Below are 21,918 nucleotides of genomic sequence, written 5' to 3' on the forward strand. Positions count from 1 at the left end.
AACAAGGGAAAGACATAAGTTTCAATAATTTAAGACTTTTGAGATGGACCTGACTCACAAAAGATTGAAAAACTTGAACAAAGAAATAGAAAGAAAAAAGAACCTATGTTGGGACAAAAGTGGTGTGACATATGTACATGCGAGTGTAAATCTCCCCTCTTTTTTGTGCTTATGTAAAGACCCTCATTTTGGTGGTGCCAAAGAATGTGGATGAGACTCCACTAGTATGGACCAAAGCACCTGAACATCTTCACAAGGGCAAGACTTAACATCCTCGTAGAGTATATATATCCCTCTTGCTGAAAAAAAATCAAAAATAAGTTAGTTTAATACAAAGTTTAAGTTAGAGCTTTGCAAACGAAAACATAATATGTATGAAGTTCACATTTTTCTTGAGCAAGACGAGAGTTTTGTAAAAGAAAACATATTCAGAGTTATTTCAAGATAAAATAGGCATATGTGTTACTATGTATAAATTGAACTAAAATTCTTAATGTTCTAGTTCTTCCCTAACCACTATTCCAATTCAAGAACAAGTTGAATTCTAGCTATCAAAATCGAGCTTGAGCTTGATTCAAGAAGGAAATGTTGATCCCATAGATGATAGTTTTTTCCATTGAAGGAGCAGTGACGGATCAAATGATGAGTTCATCAATCCAACAAAACTCAATGAGTCTATATGCGCAAAAAATAAGTATAAACGGAGTTGACACATTTCAGAATTCACAACGTCTAAATTCTTGATCCCCCACTTCTAACAAGAGCTAGTTATCTAAGTGTATATACAAAATCTTTGACAAAGAAAACTTTACTACATAAAAGTGAAGACAATATAAGAAGTACTAATGGAGGACATACTCTTCTTGGGAGTAGAGTGAAGACGAACCCAAAGCTTCTTCAATGGAGAGAAGAGGGATTGAAGCCACCCCATGAGGAAAAGAGGGTGTAGATGAAGTTCATGGTAGGTAAAATGAATGGGGGTGAGAAATAAGAGAGACACCACTAAGAGACTAGTACGTAGTTTGCTTAGACAAAGGGTGAAGTTTGGGTCACTATCCTTATAAACATTTGCATTTTCCTTGCAGTCAAATCATGTATTCATTTCATTACAATACTTTCACAATTTTCACTTGGTGTTATGTCTCTATCATACCTCTCCCCTTGTAGTAGAAGTTGCCACTCTACCAATCACTTGTACTTTTCACACTTCCTATGATCCCTCTTCTTTAACTTCTCCTTTCTTTCCCTTCATTGACATCCCTTATTCTTCAAGCTAGTTATGTATTTATTTTTATACTATTCCCCTTTTATATTACTCATTAGAATGCGATTGATTTCTATTGTTTAGCTACAAAAATTATATATCACTAATTCCTATTGTTTTGTGGTAATTCGAACCTTCATGTCACTAGTTCGAGTCCGGATTGATGCTGCCTAGTTGAATTTTCTCTCTTTTTATTAACTATGTTAAAAGGAAAAAGAGTCCGGAGCCAAAATGACTTATTTTTGCAGCCATTAGACCAAAATAGGTTGCATTTTTTTTTTATACCACAATGGGTATTTCGTTGGTTATCCAACGAAATACCCACACAAGCACTGTTCATAGCCGGATTTTTTTGTTGCATTTCGCTACACTTGTAGCGAAATGCAACAATTTTTTTTTTTTTTTTTTTTTTTGCATTTCGTGAGTTAATCAACGAAATGCAACAATTTTTTTTTTTCATTTCGTGAATTAATAAACGAAATGCAACAATTTTTTTTTAATTTTTTTTTGCATTTCGTGAATTAATAAACGAAATATGTGTTTTTTTTTTTTTGCATTTCGTGAATAAAAAAACGAAATAAGAAATTATATATATATATATATATATATATATATATATATATATATATATATATATATATATATATATATATATATATATATATATATATATATATATATTTTGCATTTCGTGTATTAAAAAACGAAATAGGATAAAAAAAAATTAATTTCATTCATATAAAAACGAAATTGGAAAAAAAATATATATATATATATATATATATATATATTATTTTTGCATTTCGTTGGTATATCTGCGAAATAGTAAAAAAAAAAAAATTGTATTTCGTTTATTAAAAAACGAAATATGAAAATAATTTTTTTTGTATTTTTGTATTTCGTTTATATAAAAAAATAGGAAAATAATTTTATTTTCATTTCGTTTATATAAAAACGAAATAGGAATACATATATATATATATATATATATATATATATATATATATATATTATTTCTTTTATTTTATTTGAAATATGATTTTTTTTATTTCATTCATATCAAAACGAAATTGGAATATATATATATATATATATATATATATATATATATATATATATATATATATATATTATTTTATTTTGCATTTCGTTGGTATATCAACGAAATAGTATATTTTTTCTTTTTTGTATTTCATTTATTAGTCAACTTTATATGTCGAGAAATTAGCCAGCTTTATTTTCAAAAATTGAAACCGCAGAAGTAAAATTGACATTCACAGCTACATTATCCCAAGATTTTTACGTTGAAATCTATTGCGTATCATTATCTTATAAGTAAATAAAACTGAAAAATTCACGCCAATTTGGGGGAAAATTGAAATTGAATGGGATAAAAGCTGTTTTTTTTTTTAAAATCGGCTCGGCCAAACCGCCTTGCGGCGGTTTGTCCGCATAGATCTCGAAAAAATACGCAAGTTCAAAAAAAAAAACCCGCGTAAAACGGACGTCCGAGCGCAAAGTTATGACCTTCTAAAGTTTGACGACTTTACAACTAGTTTTTCTCCCTATATTTTTTAGAATTATATTTATATTCAAAATAAAGTTATGTCTTGACTTTACAACTATTTGTTTTTTTGTTTATTAAAAAACGAAATAAGATTTTTTTTTTATTTCGTTCATCTAAAAACGAAATATGAAAATAAGTTTTTTTGTATTTTTGTATTTTGTTTATATAAAAAAATAGGAAAATAATTTTATATATAAAAACGAAATAGGAATACATATACCAATGAAATAGGATAAATATATATATATATATATTTTTTGTATTTCATTTATATACCAACGAAATGCAAAAATAATATATATATATATATTTTCCAATTTCGTTTTTATATGAACGAATTTTTTTTTTGTTTATCCTATTTCGTTTTTTAATACACGAAATGCAATATATATATATATATATAATTTCTTATTTCGTTTTTTTATTCATGAAATGCAAAAAAAAAAAAAACACATATTTCGTTTATTAATTCACGAAATGCAAAAAAAAAAAAAAAAAATTTGTTGCATTTCGTTTATTAATTCACGAAATGCAAAAAAAAAAAAAAATGTTGCATTTCGTTGATTAACTCACGAAATGCAAAAAAAAAAAAAAAAAAAAAAAATTGTTGCATTTCGCTACAAGTGTAGCGAAATGCAACAAAAAAATCCGGCTATGAACAGTGCTTGTGTGGGTATTTCGTTGGATAACCAACGAAATACCCATTGTGGTATAAAAAAAAAAAAAAGACAGCTTATTTTGGTCTAATGGCTGCAAAAATAAGCCATTTTGGCTCCGGACTCAAGGGAAAAATGCAAATACTTGCAATCACATATAATCCTCGAATATAGATTTTATGAAGTAGCAAATACGCTATGACATACTTAATAATGACGGTTACCAAATTAGTTTTGAGTTTTGGTGTCACAAGTTCGAGTTTGGATCACTATTGTGGTTACAACGTATAGTAATGATGGTTAAGAAATTACATTTGAACCTTTACGTCACGAGTAACTATTGCGCAGTTAGAATTATTTCTGTCGTTTGCCTATTAACTATGTTAAAGAATTAAAGAAGCAAATACTTGCAAGCACATATTGATATTAAAAAATAGTTTTTCTGAAGTAGCATATTTGTTACACTAGGACATATATAATAATGATGAATATAATATATTTGAAGTTGAGAGAAACTTTATTTTAGAGTAGTCCCTCAATTATATTGCAAGGAAATATTTATTTTCAAGAGTCTACTTCAAGTATTGAGTTTCTATTGGTCCACTAATCCACTTGCTCAATTAGAGTTTAGGCACAAGAAGAAGTTACTCCATTACTTCTGATGACTCGAAAGTTTTGTTTCATTATCTAATAGATTTCTCGATGGCTTAATCAAAGACTCATTAAAGGGGGGAAAAAAGAGTTGATTGACAAAACATACTGTTTTGTTGTTTATATTTCCCATGGCAAACTGCGATGGTGCGTTTATATTACATAAGTAATTAATGATAAAGAAACAAAAGTTTAGGCTGTGTTTACAAATTAGAAGGAAATGAAATGAAGGAAAAAAGGGCAAGTAAAATGCACCTTTCTTCCCCTTCTTTGGTTAGACAGGAAATTAAAGAAAGGATAGGAAATGGAAAATTTTGCTCTTTCTAAGAACATATAAGTAGGACAAACAGTACAGTTTTTTTTCAATTTCTTTTCCGTCCGTCTGCAGATAAAAAATGTACTGGAGTCCTAATTTATCTAAAGTATTTCATAATATTTTTAAGAGATTATTTCAGATACTTGCCTCCTAAATTACTTTTGTACTACTTAATAGGTTATTTGAAAGTTAAAGTTGTATTCGGACATTTTTATTTTTTTTAAAAAGTTGGGGATAGGAGTAGGGAAAATGGGGGAGGGGATTACAAGGTGGGGAATCGAGCTCTCACCAACAAGGTGAGAGTTCAGGTAGTCAACCAACTGAGTTATTAAGATTCCTCTTCGAACATTCATTCAACTTGAAAAAGAAAAAATGTTTTGTCAGTAGAAAAATAATTCACTTGAAAAATTAGTCGAAATCACTTTTTCAAACTTGAAACTCATCTTCAATTTTTATTTCAAGAAATAAGTCCACTCTATAACCAAACGCTAATTTAAAGCAAAGCAAAAAAAAAAAATATTCATTTCCTACTCGGTCCTTAGTTTGCTTGTAATTTACAATACTGCGTTCATATCTCTTATTTTGGTTTTTTATTCCACAACCAAACTAATTTTAAATGACACAGGTTCTCCCATCTCATTTGGACAATGATAGCCTAATTAATCTTTATGGTCATCTTGTGTTGGACTAAATAATTGGGCCTAATATTGCGTTCCACCCTCTCTATATACTAAGGTCCAAACACCAAGTCCCTTTGACTTTCATCTCTTTCCGATTTGCACTTTTATTATTTAAGTCAGCAATTGAAATTAAACATATGTAGTCAACTTACTAATATATAATGAATAGTCGAATGTAATGGCTCTCAAATAATTTGCCTAGATTAATAATAATAAGGGATAATTGGGCTTTTGGTTCGTTGGCTAGCAAGCTTGAATAATGATTCTCATGATGTCTGCATTGACTTTCAAAAAATAAGTTGTGAAATTTGGGTTCCTCAACTAACAAATTTTGAGAAGTCTAATGAAAGTTTAATAATTAACAATACAAACACCATATTTTTTATGCTAATAGAAAAGAGTTTTGGTACTTGCACAATTTTTTTAGAGTTCATTATCATCTAAACTTGTGACAATTTATTGTCAAAAAAGCATACAAACTCAATTAATTGAAACTTCAAATGTAAATAGCTAAGTATCATGAGTATCCAAGTTGAAGTTTACCAATAACTAAGGCACCAATATGGTAAATTTCTCTAACAACAAAATATCAATGATGATAATATGAGGCTATGCATAATAATGCTCGTTTCAACTGATGGTTTTCATGATAGGTGGAGAAAAAGATACCATTTTGATAAGAGATGGGTAGGAAAATCTTATTCTCATGAGCTAATTGAGCAATCCCGGGGAACACATTTTAATGGGGATAGCCAAATTCAGGTTATTTCAAAGATCAGAAAATGTAGAAGAGCCTTAGTTGAATGGAACAAAAAGGGTGAGTCGAACTCTAAAATAAAGATTAAGTCCTTAAAAAATCAGCTTAATCTGGTTAAAAATGATCCAACTGGTCCTGATCTTTCTCTTATTTTGAAGTTAAGAAAAGAACTGAGGGTATATGAGGTTAAATGAGGGCGATCAAAATACCTCCTTTTTTTCAAATGTCTACTGTCCGAAGAAGGCGTAGGAACCTTATTAAAGGTTTGGAAAATGAAAATGGGCAGTGGATTTATGATAAACCTGGTATAGTGAAGGAAATTGAGAGCTTTTATAGACATCTATTTTCTACTTCCAATCCTTTTTCCTTACATGTGTTACAATATATACCCTCTTCTATTACAGATAACATGAATCAAGAGCTGCTTGCTGTAGTTTCTAATGATGAAATAAAAGATGTTGTTTTTTCAATGAACCCTACTAAGGCTCCTGGTGTGGACGGAATGACCCCCTTAATTTTTCAACAATTTTGGCCATTAATCTCTAATGATGTCTGTCAATTCGGTGTTTTTTTGAGACAGGTCACCTTCTGCCTATTTTGGAACAATACATTAATTACTCTAGTGCCTAAAATCAAGACACCTACCACTGTCCAACAGTTTAGACTGACTAGTTTATGCTCTACTCTATATAAGATAATGACTAAAATTATTGTGCGGCGAATGAAGCCATTGATGCCTGATTATCTTTTCAAATCAAGCAGCCTTTGTAGGAAAACGACAAATAATTGATAATGTTGTGTTGGCTCAAGAATTTATGGGGTTATTAAAGAATAAAAGGAAAGGGAAAGAAAAGATCATGGCTTTAAAATTGGATATGTCCAAAGCCTACGATCGTGTCGAATGGCCATATATCCAACATGTCATGCTTAAAATGGGATTTCACAATAAATTTGTTGATTGGGTCATGACTTGTGTAACAACTGCTTCTTTTGCCTTTAACCTGAATGGAGATATTAAAGGGTTTGTTAAACCATCTAGGGGCTTACGTCAAGGGGACCCTCTATCACCCTACTTGTTTCTTATTTGTGCGGAAGGACTATCAGCACTACTACACTCAGCTGAGCAACAAGCGACTTTAAAAGGCTTGAAGTTAGGGAGAATGGACCTTTAGTTTCTCATTTATTTTTGGAAAGCTGGTACGAATAGTATTTCCAAACTTAACTCTATCTTAGATATATATGCATGGTGCTCGGGGCAAGTGACTAATTTTGAGGAGTCTGCATCTGTTTTTTTTTTTTAGCAAAAACACTATAGAAGAGGAAAAATTAAGAATGTGTTCCTTAGTAGGTAATATTAAATTGTGTACAAGGGGGACATATTTAGGCTTGCCTGCTGTAGTAGGAATATTAAAGAAAATGTTGTCTTTCATAAATGAATTTTTTTTTGTCTAAAATAAAAGGTTGGAAAGGAAAGTTCTTGAGTCAGGCTGGGAAGAAGGTGCTATTACAATCTATTTTAGCCGTTATACCTTCTTATGCGTATCCTGTTTTCAAATGCCCGATGGATTATGCAAGGAAATCACTAGTTTTTTTTTCCCTTCAAATTTTGATGGGGTCAAAAAGTTGACAAACATAAAATGCATTTTGAAAGACGGGAAAAACTATGTGAACCAAAATTTAGAGGTGGTTTAGGATTTCGAGATTTAAAAGCGTTTAATATGGCCCTTCTAGTCAAACTAGCTTGGAGAATTTTGACCGAGCCTGACTTTCTCATTTCTCGAGTGCTAAAGAGTAAGTATTTTTCAAATGAGTCTCTGTTACAAGTACAATCTCAGAGGTATAGCTCATTGGTTTGGAAAAGCATCTAGTGGGGGTGTGATCTATTATTCAAAGGTGTCCGATGGAACATCTCCAATGGTGCATCAGTGAAAGTGTAGAAGGATCCATGGTTTCCAAGAGAAAGCTCTTTTTTCCCGTTTAGTATGATTAGTGGTGTTTCACAGAACTTAAAAGTTTTAGATCTGATTGATGATAATACTAATTATTAAATACGGATGATGTCAAAACTATTCTAGCTATTCCATTATCTCTTACGGGTAGCAGTGATAGACTTATTTGGAATTTTACAAACTCTGGTAACTACAAAGTGAAGTTTGGCTATCATCTTGCAAAACTTTTCTTAGCGAAAGATAGAAATTTGGCTAGTCGACCTAAAAGTAGTTCGCATAGTTTCCCTAAGTCATTCTGGAATCATCTTCGGTCTTTGAAGATAAAAAAAAAACAAGTTGAAACACTTTTTTACGAAAATGTATCTTAAGTACTTTATCGGTTAGAAACATTATTGCAAAGAGAATCTGGACCATAGATTCCACGTGTCCTATTTGTGACATGGAGCCTGAAACTTTAGAGCACATGTTTTTTAGATTTTCAAGATCAATTAAGAAGTGGAAAAGCAGTCCTATCCTTTGGCCTGACTTGCACCTTATTTTAGATTTTTCCGCATGGTGGTATAAACTATATTTAGATACTAAAAATTTTCCGGATACTAATATTTTGTTGCAATTATCAGTATATATTTTATGGATGATTTGGAAAGTTAGAAATGAAGTTCCTCATTGTGGTGTGATGCTGAAATCTTATCAAAAGCGTTATTTGACTTTCATGAGTTTACAGGTGAAACAACAAGTGCAAGCGCTATCTGACAGGAACGATATATTACTAACCCAACTTCACTAACCTTTCCTCTAGAAAGTGTGTTACTTTATGTTGATGCATGTGTAACCCAAACTACTCGACAAGTGAGTATCGCAACGGTAGCTTTGAAGGCTAATGGTCAGGTGCTTCATGCCTATGGTAATCCAATTCATTTTGTTGGAAAAGCCATTATAGATGAAGCGTTAGCAATTCAGAAAGAAATCAAAATTGCGATGGAGCAAGGATGGAGGAACATAAGAATATTGTCAGACTCATCAACAATGACTCAAATGCTCAATAGAAGATTAAATCCTACTTGGGATGTGATTACCATTCATGAAGATATTTGGTGCCTTAGTCATTACCTGGATAATGTAGCCTTTATATATATATATATATATAAGTAGGCGTGTTAATACATGTAGCCATAGATTAGCTAAGGTAGCTTTATCACTACTACATGAAGTCTCTTGACGTGAAAACTTTTCGATTTGGATTGTCAATGAGGTTTCATATTGCTTTGTACAACTGAATAGTGTTTGATTAATGCCATATCAGTTTGTTGAAAAAAAATTGTAGTCTAAACGGCTTCTCAATTTGAAATGACAGTTTTACTGTCACGACCCAACCCCGTAGGCCGTGACTAGTGCCCGAACTGGGCACCCGAACACACTCATCAATTCCGAATCGCATACAAATAGCGAATACGGGCACAAATATCACACGCTGCCACAAATCATATCAAACTGTCTCAGACACATTTCAAACACAACCATATATGTACATATATATCAGAAGCCGACTAGGCTATCAAATGGCACAACAGCCCAAAATATATACAAATGCACGCCGACGAGGCTGCCATGGCGAGTGTGATCATACAAACACACCTGAACAGAAGTAGGCACAACCCACATATACGTCTACAGACCTCTAAACAGACCAACCGAATCATATGGCGGGACAGGGCCCCGCCGTACCCCTGAACAAATATATACATATGCAACGAACGAAGATATATACCAAAATGTAGGCTCCGGAATAAGAGGAGCACTCCAAATAGCAGAAGAGGGTGTCCTAAACTGGTGGATCACCAAACTGTGCGTCTGTACCTGCGGGCATGAAACGCAGCCCCCCCCCCCCCCCCCCCGAAGAAAGGGGGTCAGTACGAAATATGTACTGAGTATGCAAAGCAGAAGATACATGAATCCAACCATAACTGAAGCATAAGGTACAGAAGGGAATACCGAATCAGTATATCAAAACCGGTACGGAAATCATATGTATAAGAATGCAAATCAAAATCATGCATAAGGCTCAGGAACGTGGTCACCACTCCGACGCTGGTGCCACAACACAGCATAACTCCAGAAGGTTTCAAATCTCCGTACAACCCCGTACATAACACATCATCACAACATATCATAAGCCACATCACAGCATAACTCCATAAACGGAACTCGGCCCTATGGCGAGGTCTCGGGAACCGTAACACAGCATACTTCCGAATATATCATAGTGCGCACGATCACAAAACCGGCCCGGGAACCGGCGAACGATATCATAGTAATAGGCACGAGCAGAGTAGTGCGGAAACCATATGCATATACACAATTTAATTCCCAGACTCGACAAATAAATACACGTGTATATATATATATATATATATATATATATATATATATATATATATATATATATATATAGAGAGAGAGAGAGAGAGAGAGAGAGAGAGAGAGAGAGGTCAGAAGGTGCAAAATAGGTATCGAGACTGTCAGAATTAGTATACAAAAATATGAGCCTTTAAATTTACAAAACTTTCGAAAAATACTTCATAAGCCAATTTCTGAAAATTGTGAGTCGTTCACATTTAGGAGCTTTCAAATAACTTATGGAACAAATAAAACGGAGCCTTAAATTCATAGGCAAAAGTCCTATCTTTATATCATACGAAAGTAGATTAAGTAAGACAAACGAAGGACGTCTCGGGACTAGTGGGCCCACCTCGGTCAAATCGAGGTGGCGAACATAAATCACGAACATTAGATTCTATGGAGTCATCCAAGGAAGTTTCTAGGAGATTCGGTTACGCTTATGAAATTTACGAATGTTTGATCACTTTTCCAACTAAACATAAGAATTGTGATTCAATTACATTGAATGAATAGTACCCAAAATCTAGCTCGGGTTTCTAAGAACAGGATTATCCCCGAGGTTCAAATCTCAACCTAGAATAACTAGGACATGCCAAAAGAAGAAAAGGGATAGCTTTACATACGTCACTTGCGCCTTCCGCTCGTCCAAACTCAATCCCCATTTCGTCCAAAATCTACAATTGGTCATAGTTGCCAAATATAAGTTTCAAGCTTTTAGAATTTCAAGTCTTAAATTCATATTGTCTACCGAAATTTCGGCAGCATTTCCCCTGTAAATACACCATCCCCAAAATTCAACCTGGCCAAACTATCAACAACAATGCCAACAACCATACTAACAATTCCAATATTCAACCCAAGATACATTCTAACAACTCAATCAATATACTACTTCCTTCAAGACCTTCCAACTCCAATAAGAACAATAACAACCTAATAACTTACGCACTAACAACATCATACTAGCAACATTACATTCCATACATGCAAGAACATCATATTCAATTTTCATAAACTTCTAAAACAAGTCTCCAACTACTACAACTTCGCTAAGCTCATTAAGCTTTTATTAGCAATATAAAATCCACAACAACAAGAACCAAAACACCAAATAAAATTGACTCATTCTCTCCTATGTTTCCCCACAACCACACGGCCACTTCTAACACATATACACGGCCAAACATCATGCACACACACACGACTGCAACCTCCCTAGAATCATCCAACCTCCATTATCAACATGGCACCCACAATAGCAACAACCAAACACTAGATAAAATAATTAAAACATGATTCCTACACACACATACATGCACGGCCACACAGGCTTTCACTCTTTCATGAATTTCATCCCCTTTCACATACTACAACATACAAAATCATCCTTAACATACAAGAAAAGAATTAAACCTTACCTTTCTCCTCAATTCTTCACTTGGCTAGAACTTCCGACTTGCCAATTCTTGAGACTTCTTGAAATTTCTAGAGAGTTAATGGATTAAGATGACTTGGTCATCTTTTATTTGACTCATTTAACTCTCATGTGGGCTTAAGCCCACCACTAGGTGGACGGCCACATGGCCCAAGTGGTCAAGCCCAATTTTTTTTGTTTTTTGTTTTGCACCTCATGATTTTTTTTTATTTTTTTCCAAATTTCCAAATTTGCCCTTGGCCTTCTTCCTTATTTCCGCATCCGTATTTCTCATGAATATCACACATATGTTAAATAACATAAAAACATAGTCTCATTTCCTACAAGACAACATTATTTCAAATTTCTCAAACGCGCAAAACACGGGATATAACATTTACACTACACCGCAACCCGACGTCCACAATAAACAATAACCTTAGTCTTTATTTTTGTATTTTTGGCCGATATGTCGTGTATAATTTATGTATATACCATACAATACTTATATGTTTATTATATACTTGGTGTACATTGAGTAATGAGTATATACCGAGACAGCTACAGACTAGATGAGTAATTTTATTTTAGCCAACTAGGTAAAAATGTTAAGATCCCTTATAAATATGGGAAAAAGACACTATCTAGCCATTAGGAATTTGTTTGGCCCATGTTTGGGCTTAGTACCGCGATTTGGCCTTTCGGCCCAAACTATTCCCAGGCGCTAGCCCATTCACTACAAAAAAAAAATTAGACCTTTTGTGGTGACTTTTAGATCAAAAAGTCACCACTAAAGGTTCACTCCAAAGGATCAGACTTTTTTGTGGCGACTAATGTTGCCATTTAAATACAATTTTTTGCGCGGATTGCCCTTCAAAGGCACTGGTCTTTAATTTTTGTCCATCAAATTGTTGGACTTTAATTTTTGCTCTTCGCTTACAAAGGTGGCCGAAAATACCCCGAGGTTCTGGTTCGAACTCCCGCTCAGTGAGAAAAATAATAATTTCGCAAGGCAAGACTTTTTAAAAAGTCTGCCTTATGCAGCAGAGTTTGCCTTAAGGCATAACTAAAGTCTGTCTTATGCGACAGACGTTGCCTTAAGGCATAACTAAAAGTCTGTCTTATAAGGCAAAGTCTGTCGTCTGCCTTAAGGCAACATCTGCCGCATTAGGCAGAATTTAGTTATGCCTTAAGGCAAAGTCTGCCGCATAAGGCAGATTTTTCTCGAAGCCCTACCTTACGATTTTTTTTTTAATTTTTATGACTAAGCCGGAGTTCGAACCCAGAATCTTGGGGGTTTTTTAGGTGAAGGACAAAATTAAAGAACAGCAATTTGAGGGACAAAATTAAAGACCACCCCCAAAGAAGGACAATCATGCAAATTTCCCATTTAAATATGGAAAAATTACTTGGTGTAACTTCTTCAAAGAGGTAATTATTGTTAATAATTACCTTTTGCAACAATTACATTTCGTAGCTACATTTTCATTTCGTAGCTACATGATACATCAAGCGGCCATGGCTGGAGTGGTTATTGGGTATGGGCTCTGCCCCTGCTCGCGCATGTTCGAACCTAGCCGGCCACATTATTTTTCTTACATATTTTTCACCGCTTCTTCTCCTTGTATTTGAGTGTACTAAAATACAGTGAATACATTCAACTTCGTGGCAGCTCAAATACATTCAAATACTGTCACATACATGTGACATCAGATAAAGTTTGATACAACTCAACATTGTATTCAAATACACTCAAATACAGTGAAAATGTCTAATGGTCGTTACGAATTGTAAATATGAAAAAGGTAGTTATGGATGATTAATTACTCCTAAAAGGTACTTATTTATATAAGTTGCCCTTTAAATATTATCTAATATTAGATCATAGGCCCTATTAACCCATGGATCTTGCATATGGTTATTTTAGGCCCAATTAGCCCGAATGGCCCAAATCCATTTTTTACTTGCGAATTGCCCTTCTTTTGGGGTGGTCTTTAAATTTTGCCCTTCATATTTGAAATCTTTAAGTTTTGCCCTTCGGCTAAACCCCATGGGTTTCAGGTTCGAACTCCCACACAATCAAAATTTTAAAAAAAATTCGCAAGGCAGAGTTTAAATTCGCTATGCCCCCACCGGCATACACTTGTGAAGGAATTACCAAAGTTATGCTGGACCCGGCATACTTATGCCTTATGGGCAGACTTGGCATAAGTATGCCGGGTCCGGCATAACTTTGATAATTCCTTCACAAGTTTATGCCGGATCCGGCATAAAAGTTTGCCCATTAAAAGTATGCCCCCAACGGCATAAACTTGTTAAGGAATTACCAAACTTATGCCGATCCCGGCATACTTATGCCTTATGGGCAGACTGGGCATAAGTATGCTGGGTCCGGCATAACTTTGGTAATTCCTTCACAAGTTTATGCCTGATCCGGCATAAAAGTTTGCCCATTAAAAGTATGCCCCCACTGGATGAGGGTACCTAGGAAGAATTTCATTGTCCTCCTTCCAATATTATTACAGAAATAAAAGGCTTCATGGTAAAAACTTTGTGCGTGGCCTCTTCCACTCATCGTCATGCAAATGCTGTCAACAATTATCATAGTGTTAATACTCATGAAAAACTAGGCTTAGATATAATGGAACAAAATCACGACAACTACTCTTTTCTAACACTACCCCATAATATATTAACAAGAGCAGTTATAATATATCCAATACAGGAAATGTAGCAAAGAAAGTCTTTAGGCCACATTGACACAAAAACCACTTGAATTTTAATAGAGCATTTTGATGTCAGTAAAAATCTGTAAAAAGTTGACATGAGATCTCAAAGTTATGCCGGACCCGGCATAAACTTATGAAGGAATTACCAAAGTTATGCCGGACCCGGCATACTTATGCCAAGTCTGCCCATAAGGCATGAGTATGCCGGGTCCGGCATAACTTTGATAATTCCTTCATAAGTTTATGCCGGGTCCGGCATACACGCGACCCAAACCTTGTCTTGCGGTTTTCTTTTTTAATTTATGCTTGAGCGGGGGTTCGAACTCAGAACCTCATGATTTCTGCGTGAACGCTCAGTGTTGCAATGCGAAGGGCAAATATTAAAGACCAACAATATGAGGGGCATAATTTAAAGACCACAAATATGAGGGGCAAAATTTAACGACCACCCCAAAAAAGGCAATCCGCGCAAAAAAATGTTTATAATTTGCGCATCCACTTAGCAAAGTGATAAGTAGATATATTCAAGAAAGCAGAGGACTACTGTTAATTCTTTTTCTTTTGTACTGCGATATTAACTCTTGTTATACCTTCATAGTCCACACCATTTAAATTTACCAAGTCAGTAGTTTCTAATAATTTTTTTTATCACAAATGTTTCCAGTATTTAATATTACAAGATGATTGCATTTAATATATTTCATTATTGTATCAATTAACTTTGTAATAGTTATTACTATAAAATACACTTATAATATTAGGGAACTTTTTTAAATCTAATGTTAGTGTATCCAATCTTCACATGATGTACGCTATGATTATAAGACGACACAACAAAATTCACGTGTCATAAACTGTCGAATTCTTCAATTAAATCATTGGACCGTGCATAATGTGGTGTCTAATCGCACTAAAAGCCTTTCTCATTACCTTTGTTTCGTTAAAAGGGCACAAGGGATTCTTAATTAGCTTGACCAATAAGTACTAAGATTTAACATCAGGACCTTTATTTTATTTGGAACTTAACAATTAATTGCTTACTTTCCTTAAATTGTCTCTAGCTTTATGAGCAAATCTTTGTCACTTTTGTTTCTTTAATTATTCGAGACAACTAATTAGGATTGTCTCTTTTAACTTCCCCTTTCATGGCAACGGCAAAATTTCACTTGTAAGATTGTCTACTTTAACAAAATTACTCTAATAATATTAGGAAACTTTTCAAAATATAATACTAGTGGTAATTATGTTGTACAGAAAGAAAAAATGAAAATAATTTAAAAAGAAGTTACTAATTAACATGGTGTCAGGAAACAAAGAATTCATTCGTTTCCATTTTATATTGCTTTGTTATTGTTTAGAGAGTTAAATATTTTTTCCTTGATAATAATCTTTTAAGTATAAAAAATATGTGCTATTAAAGTTTGAAAGTATACTGCTTTCTTTTATGTAGTTGCGAAATATTTGAATTCCATCTGGCTAGCCAGCAGGTAAATACATAATATTTGATGGAGATAAGCTTAAACGGCGTACCATGATTAATAAGAATTTACACAATCTTCGATCCCGACTAATTTGGGATTGAGGTGTAGTTATTTTCAGTGTCATTCTATCATATTAGGTCAATACACATTCTTTTTAAAATCGCGTGTCTGAACTAGTTTGCCTGCAACTCGACTAATATTCGGGAGGTACCTGCTATCAATAGATACTTGCACCCGATATTACACCAAACTATGTAAATTTACTACTAAATGATTTATTGAGATGAAAATGTATGTTAATTAACAATGATTCTGTGATAAAAGTCTATGTGCAAACACATGTCATATATTTATTGACTTGATATTAATATCGAGTGCAGGGAAATTTTTACCACATACTACCTCCTACCAGCACTAGTCACTAGATCGTTACATATTCTAAAGGGATAAAATGAAATTGGATTAAGATTTGAATTCTATCAAGCCTTAAAAGAAAGGCTGAATACATATGTTGCCCCTTAAACATGTCCCCTTTTTTCATTTAGACACATGAACTTAACCTTGTTCCTATTAAACACACAAACTTAGTGAAAAATGTGTCAATTAGACACAAGCTGCTGACATGTACAAGGAGTGTGCTTCACAAAAAAAATTCTCTCCCTTCTCCTTTCACCATCTCCAGTTTGCTATCATCTATTCACTGTCATACACTATCTCCACCATTTTTAAACACAAACAGGTCATCGTCCGCCAACAATTGATCCACCGCCCATCTCCACCATTACTATTTTTTATTTGGCATGTATCAGAAATATAACAATAGAAACATAAGTGAATAGATAAAAGCTCTGAAATTAAGTCGCAAATATGTAATTTCAACTGGAGAAGCCGCATGGGTCTAAGTTGAACATAATTTCAAACTCCAACCAAATTAAACTTGAAAAGAATCAAAGTTAAATATACTAAAAATTCAACTTTATAGGAAGATCAACAACTCAATTGGAGAATAAAATAAAAAAACTTATTTTGATAATTGGGATCTCATAATCGATTCTTCTTCAAGGTTGATCTATATATCCTCTAGCAACTTGATAAATGCAACTTCGGTAAATACAAAAGATACCCATCTCACTACAACATTAGGCATCTATAGCTACGAATTCTCAACTATGAATTTGAAAATTGTGGCTAATACCTATCAACAGCCACGAAAACTAAAATTTCATGGCTATTTACAATTTCGTAAAATTTCTCAGCTACAAAACTCACATGGCAAAGCCAATTCCTCATTTTTGCTATAGTTGTCAACTATCGTGGCAATAATAACCCAAGTAGCTACGAATTTATTGCTACAATAAAATGTCGTAGCTAAATCACATATTTTTTGCCACGCGTTTGAAGTTACTGTAGCAATAGTAATCTTATAGCCACAAAAAATAACTTGAAACAAAATATTATAGCTAAATAGAATTTTTTTTGCTTCGAGTTATAAAAATCCGTAGCAATAATTACCTAAATAGCTACAAATATATTGCTGCAATAAAACGTCGTAGCTAAATCGTATGTTTTTGCCACGCGTTTGAAGTTATTGTAGCAATAGTAATCTTATAGCCAAAAAAATTACTTGGAAAAAAAAAATTATAGCTAAAGAGATATATTTTTGCTTCAAGATTAAAAATATGTGGCAGTAGCTATCCTAATAGCTACAAACTTAATGCTACAATAAAATTTCATAGAAAATAGTAATATGTTTTTGCCACATATTTGAAGTTACTGTAGCAACATTGATCTTTTTAGCCGCAAAAATTTACTTGAAATAAAATAATGCAGTTAAATCGATATTTTTGCTTCAAGTTGTAAAAAGCAGTGGAATAATTAGCTTAATAGCTACAAACTTGTTGATAAAATTTTATAGCTAAATATAAATTTTGTTACGCATTTCAAGTTATTACAGCTAAATATTTTACATCATGTTATAAAAAAATAGCAATAGTTGAAAAACAGATACAATTATTTTATGACAAAATGATATATTCGCAAAATCAGAAAGACAATAAATTTTCATGGCAAGTTATAACTTTTCTTCATGCACTTGAAGATGCTATCATATAGTATTTTATTATTTTAATCAGAATAAATTAATTGAATAAATATTTTTCTTTGGTTACAAAAATCATGACAATAATTTATTAAAAAAAAAAAAGAGAAATTATTTAGAGTTTTCTTATATCTAAATGCTTATTTTTATGAAAGTACTCATATTATGAAAACTTTAATAGTAATTTGTAGAGAGATTTTTGTATGTGTGGTCCTTAGTTACTTTAAATAAGTACTTAGAGTAATTTAATATATCTAACCACTTATATTTAAATAAATACACACAGAAGAATTTTGTGGTAATTTTAGTGCATTTAGTTTTGACAAATGACCATAAATTCAGAATACTTAGAGGAACACGCTAACACTACAAAAATAAAAATAAATAGATTTACTGACATATGACATTTTGTATATCTAGATAAAATTCTAATTTTGCCACTAATAGAAAAAAAAAAGTATATATATACATATACATATACATACAAAATAGTTATGAATTTTCGACAAAAAATGAAATTTATTGCCAATTTTGGCGCTAACATTTAACATGAAATCTCCTTTCTAACAATATAATAATATTTCAAAATATTTTTTAAGAACTATGTTTTTCTAATTATGTAGAATATAAGAATATATATTTGCTTATATCTAGTTGCACTAAGAACTAAGAATTTAATACGGTTAATATTTAAGTCCATAACAAAAAAACCCACTATGTTGTAATTTTTATTAAGTTACCTATGAGTTAAGACCACAATTAGAAAACAATTGAATTATGTCTAATTAATGTGTAAACAACTAATTATATAAAATTTAAACACCTATAAGCTTGTGTTTGATTACATTGTATAAGTAGTTTTATTTATTTAATATCGACAAATAAAAAAAATTACCATGATTTTTCAAATTTAATAATTTGTACATTATCATAAAACTCATTGCCCATCTATTAGATCATAACTATTACATCATAATTTATATAAAATTGAGTATTACTTGTAAGATTCTACATGATTAAGTAAGTATTTAATTATATTTAATTAAATTTAAATATCTTATTATATCACATTTAAAAATTATGTGCTTGTATCTTATTATATTCAATTTAAATAATCAAAACAAGTTATTGATGTTAATTATAATTTTATAAACAACAACAACATATCCAGTGTAGTTCTAGATGTGGGGCTTGGAGAGGGTAAAATATATGCAGACCTTACCCCTACCTTGGTTAGTGCAGAGCTTGTTTCCGATAGACCCTCTGCTCAAAGAAAACATATCAATTTCAATAATTTGATAATTATGATAAATGTAAGCAAATATTAAAAATAATAAATATAGGAGTATATGACCCAACAAACAATATCACAATTCAGTATAAAAAACATTACATGAATATTAATTAATTTAAATGCTACAGTTATACTCCCAATGAGCTATATACAAAACTAAATATTTGAATACAATTATTAAAAATTAAATTAAATTTACAATAAGAAGTATTTATCTATTTATTTTTAAGAAATTTAATGGAGAAGATAAGCCGTTTTTTAATATCTTCAAGCATTGCATTAAAATAGAGAATACACATATATCTTCTGGAACACATATCTTTCAAAACTTATAAATAAGAAAAGGACAAATATTACTTAATAAGATATTTCGACTAATCGTAATAATTTTCCTACAATTTAAACATGTATTTTATTTTCATTTAGTTTAATCATAATATTTTATCATATAAGAATTTCTCATTTTTATTTTAGTTTAATATTTATTCTTCCACTTTAAAATATCATAAAATTACATTTATTATACTTAGTTTTGGATAAATCTCGTGAGAGTGTAAGCGTAGAATTTCTGTGATATAGAGAGTTTAAGTGTTTTATTTTAAAATACAGGAGGGATATTATATTACATTAGTGTTTAGTGTAATTAACACTTACTTCTTTTTTATAGGCAATTTTTTTGACTATTGTTGTTACTACATTTATTTTCGTTTATGGTATTTGTATATAAAAAGTTTTTTAAAAAAATAGTATAAAACAAGAATAGGATGCGTCCAATATCCCTAAAATCTAAGCCCTTAAGATTCTTTTCATCCCCGGCCACCGCCACACTTCTCACCCGCTTCCCCCTTTGCTTCGTCAATCAAAATCAAGCTTGCAGTATTTCACAATTTTTTTTTTTTTAATTTTCTATCCTCTCCACTTGTTGTTCACAAGGATTTTTACATTCTCCTTTAAGTGGACTATAATCGTCGACATTGAAGCAATTTGTCTTACTTATTTATTTATTTATGTAGATTGTTTCTCATCGATTTAAGGCGAGCAATGGTGATTTTATTTATATTGAGAGTGAAGTTATGTGAAGTCGACGACAAGGTAAGTTAGGCTTTTGCTTTTTGGATGTTGTGACAAAGTTGATCTTTTTTGTTATACATATCACTAACAGAGGCTAAGTTAGTCTATGGTTGTGTCATATAAATATTTATGTTTCAGAAATTGTTCAATAGTCATAATGTAGTTAAATCAAATGCTTATTATTATTGTAAATGATAATATTGGTTCAATAGATTTTCTTGTTATGGATCTATAATTCTTCCATGAAGGATAATGAAGTGTTGCAGATATGCTTGTTCCTTGATTAAAACACGCTTAGAAAAAGCTTTTAGAGCAAAAGATTGAATTGCTTGGAACTTAGCTTGCGATCCATTTTAAGATTATTGAGTTTCATTATCTTACAAAAATTGTTCATATAAGAATGTTAAGGAGATTTTAGTAAAGATAATGCTTTTCTATAAAATATATGATCATATGTACCTGTTAAAGTTATATACATGATACAATTATTTTTGCTTTTTGGTATTAATTTACTTTGTTGGAATTGACAGGCAAATTTGTGGAATTATTGGAGCAACGAGATTTTATTAAAGATAATGCTTTTCTATAAAATATATGATCATATGTACATGTTAAAGTTATATACATGATATAATTATTTCTTCTTTTTGGTATTAATTTACTTTGTTGAAATTGACAGGTAAATTTGTGGAATTACTGGAGCAACAATTCAAACTATGGTACAATTGGAGATAATGGCGGAAGAAAAAGGAGAAGACTATCCGGCTTTGTATCTTAACAAGACACTGCTATTGTAATTGTTGTCATAGAAAAATTATGTGTGAATATTTTGAAATTTAACTATGTAAGTATGTGTAAGTTGAAACCTATTTTGGAATCTAAATTTTTAATTTTTCGCTACGTTATAGAAATTCTTGAGTTAACGATGCTTATGGCGTATTCTTCAATTTGTACGAATGGAATTTCTGTAATCATGAATAAACCTATGTATAATTGGCAAAAATATGGTTATACATTTTTACCTTTCATAGCAAAGTTAAAAAAATAATTAACCATAATTTTACGTATTTTGTGGCAAAAAGAATGAATTTTTAGCTACGTACAAAAATATTCATGGCAAATACTTTAATTCATAGCTATGGATTTCGAACTCGGGGCTAAATATAAATATTATTGCCACCAGACTACAACAACAACAACAACAACCCAGTGAAATCCCACAACGTGGGGTCTGGGGATAAATATTATTGCCACCAGACTAGAATATAAAATAGCCACAAAGTTTGAATTTTCATAGCAAACATATCAAGTCTTTTGCCACAAAATAATATATTGTGGCTACAATATAAAATTGCTACAGATTTTTTTTCGTCATGGCAAAAGAGAAATTATTTTGCTACAAGTATATATTTTGTGGCAAGAATTTTTTACTATAACAGCTACAACACAAAAAAGATTCGTAGCAATAAGTATTAGGTCTTAGCCACGGACTATGTAAAGTTTGTAGCTAACTTCTAGCTACGAACGCTAAGAAAAAATAATTGTAGCTAAAGTGTTTAGTCACGAAAATTTTCATATTTAACTACAATGT

General features: G+C 31.9%; 1 long non-coding RNA gene across 1 annotated transcript; it reads right to left on the reverse strand.

The window, feature by feature from the left end:
• Positions 1-3: 3 nt before the first annotated feature.
• On the reverse strand, positions 4-1,037 carry LOC132611951 (uncharacterized). The gene is made up of 2 exons (XR_009571713.1): positions 859-1,037; positions 4-299 (listed from the first exon to the last, which is right to left on the reverse strand). It is a non-coding gene; the product is annotated as an uncharacterized LOC132611951 (long non-coding RNA).
• Positions 1,038-21,918: the final 20,881 nt, after the last annotated feature.

This window comes from Lycium barbarum, chromosome 9, assembly GCF_019175385.1.
Source record: "Lycium barbarum isolate Lr01 chromosome 9, ASM1917538v2, whole genome shotgun sequence".
Lineage (NCBI taxonomy): Eukaryota > Viridiplantae > Streptophyta > Magnoliopsida > Solanales > Solanaceae > Lycium > Lycium barbarum.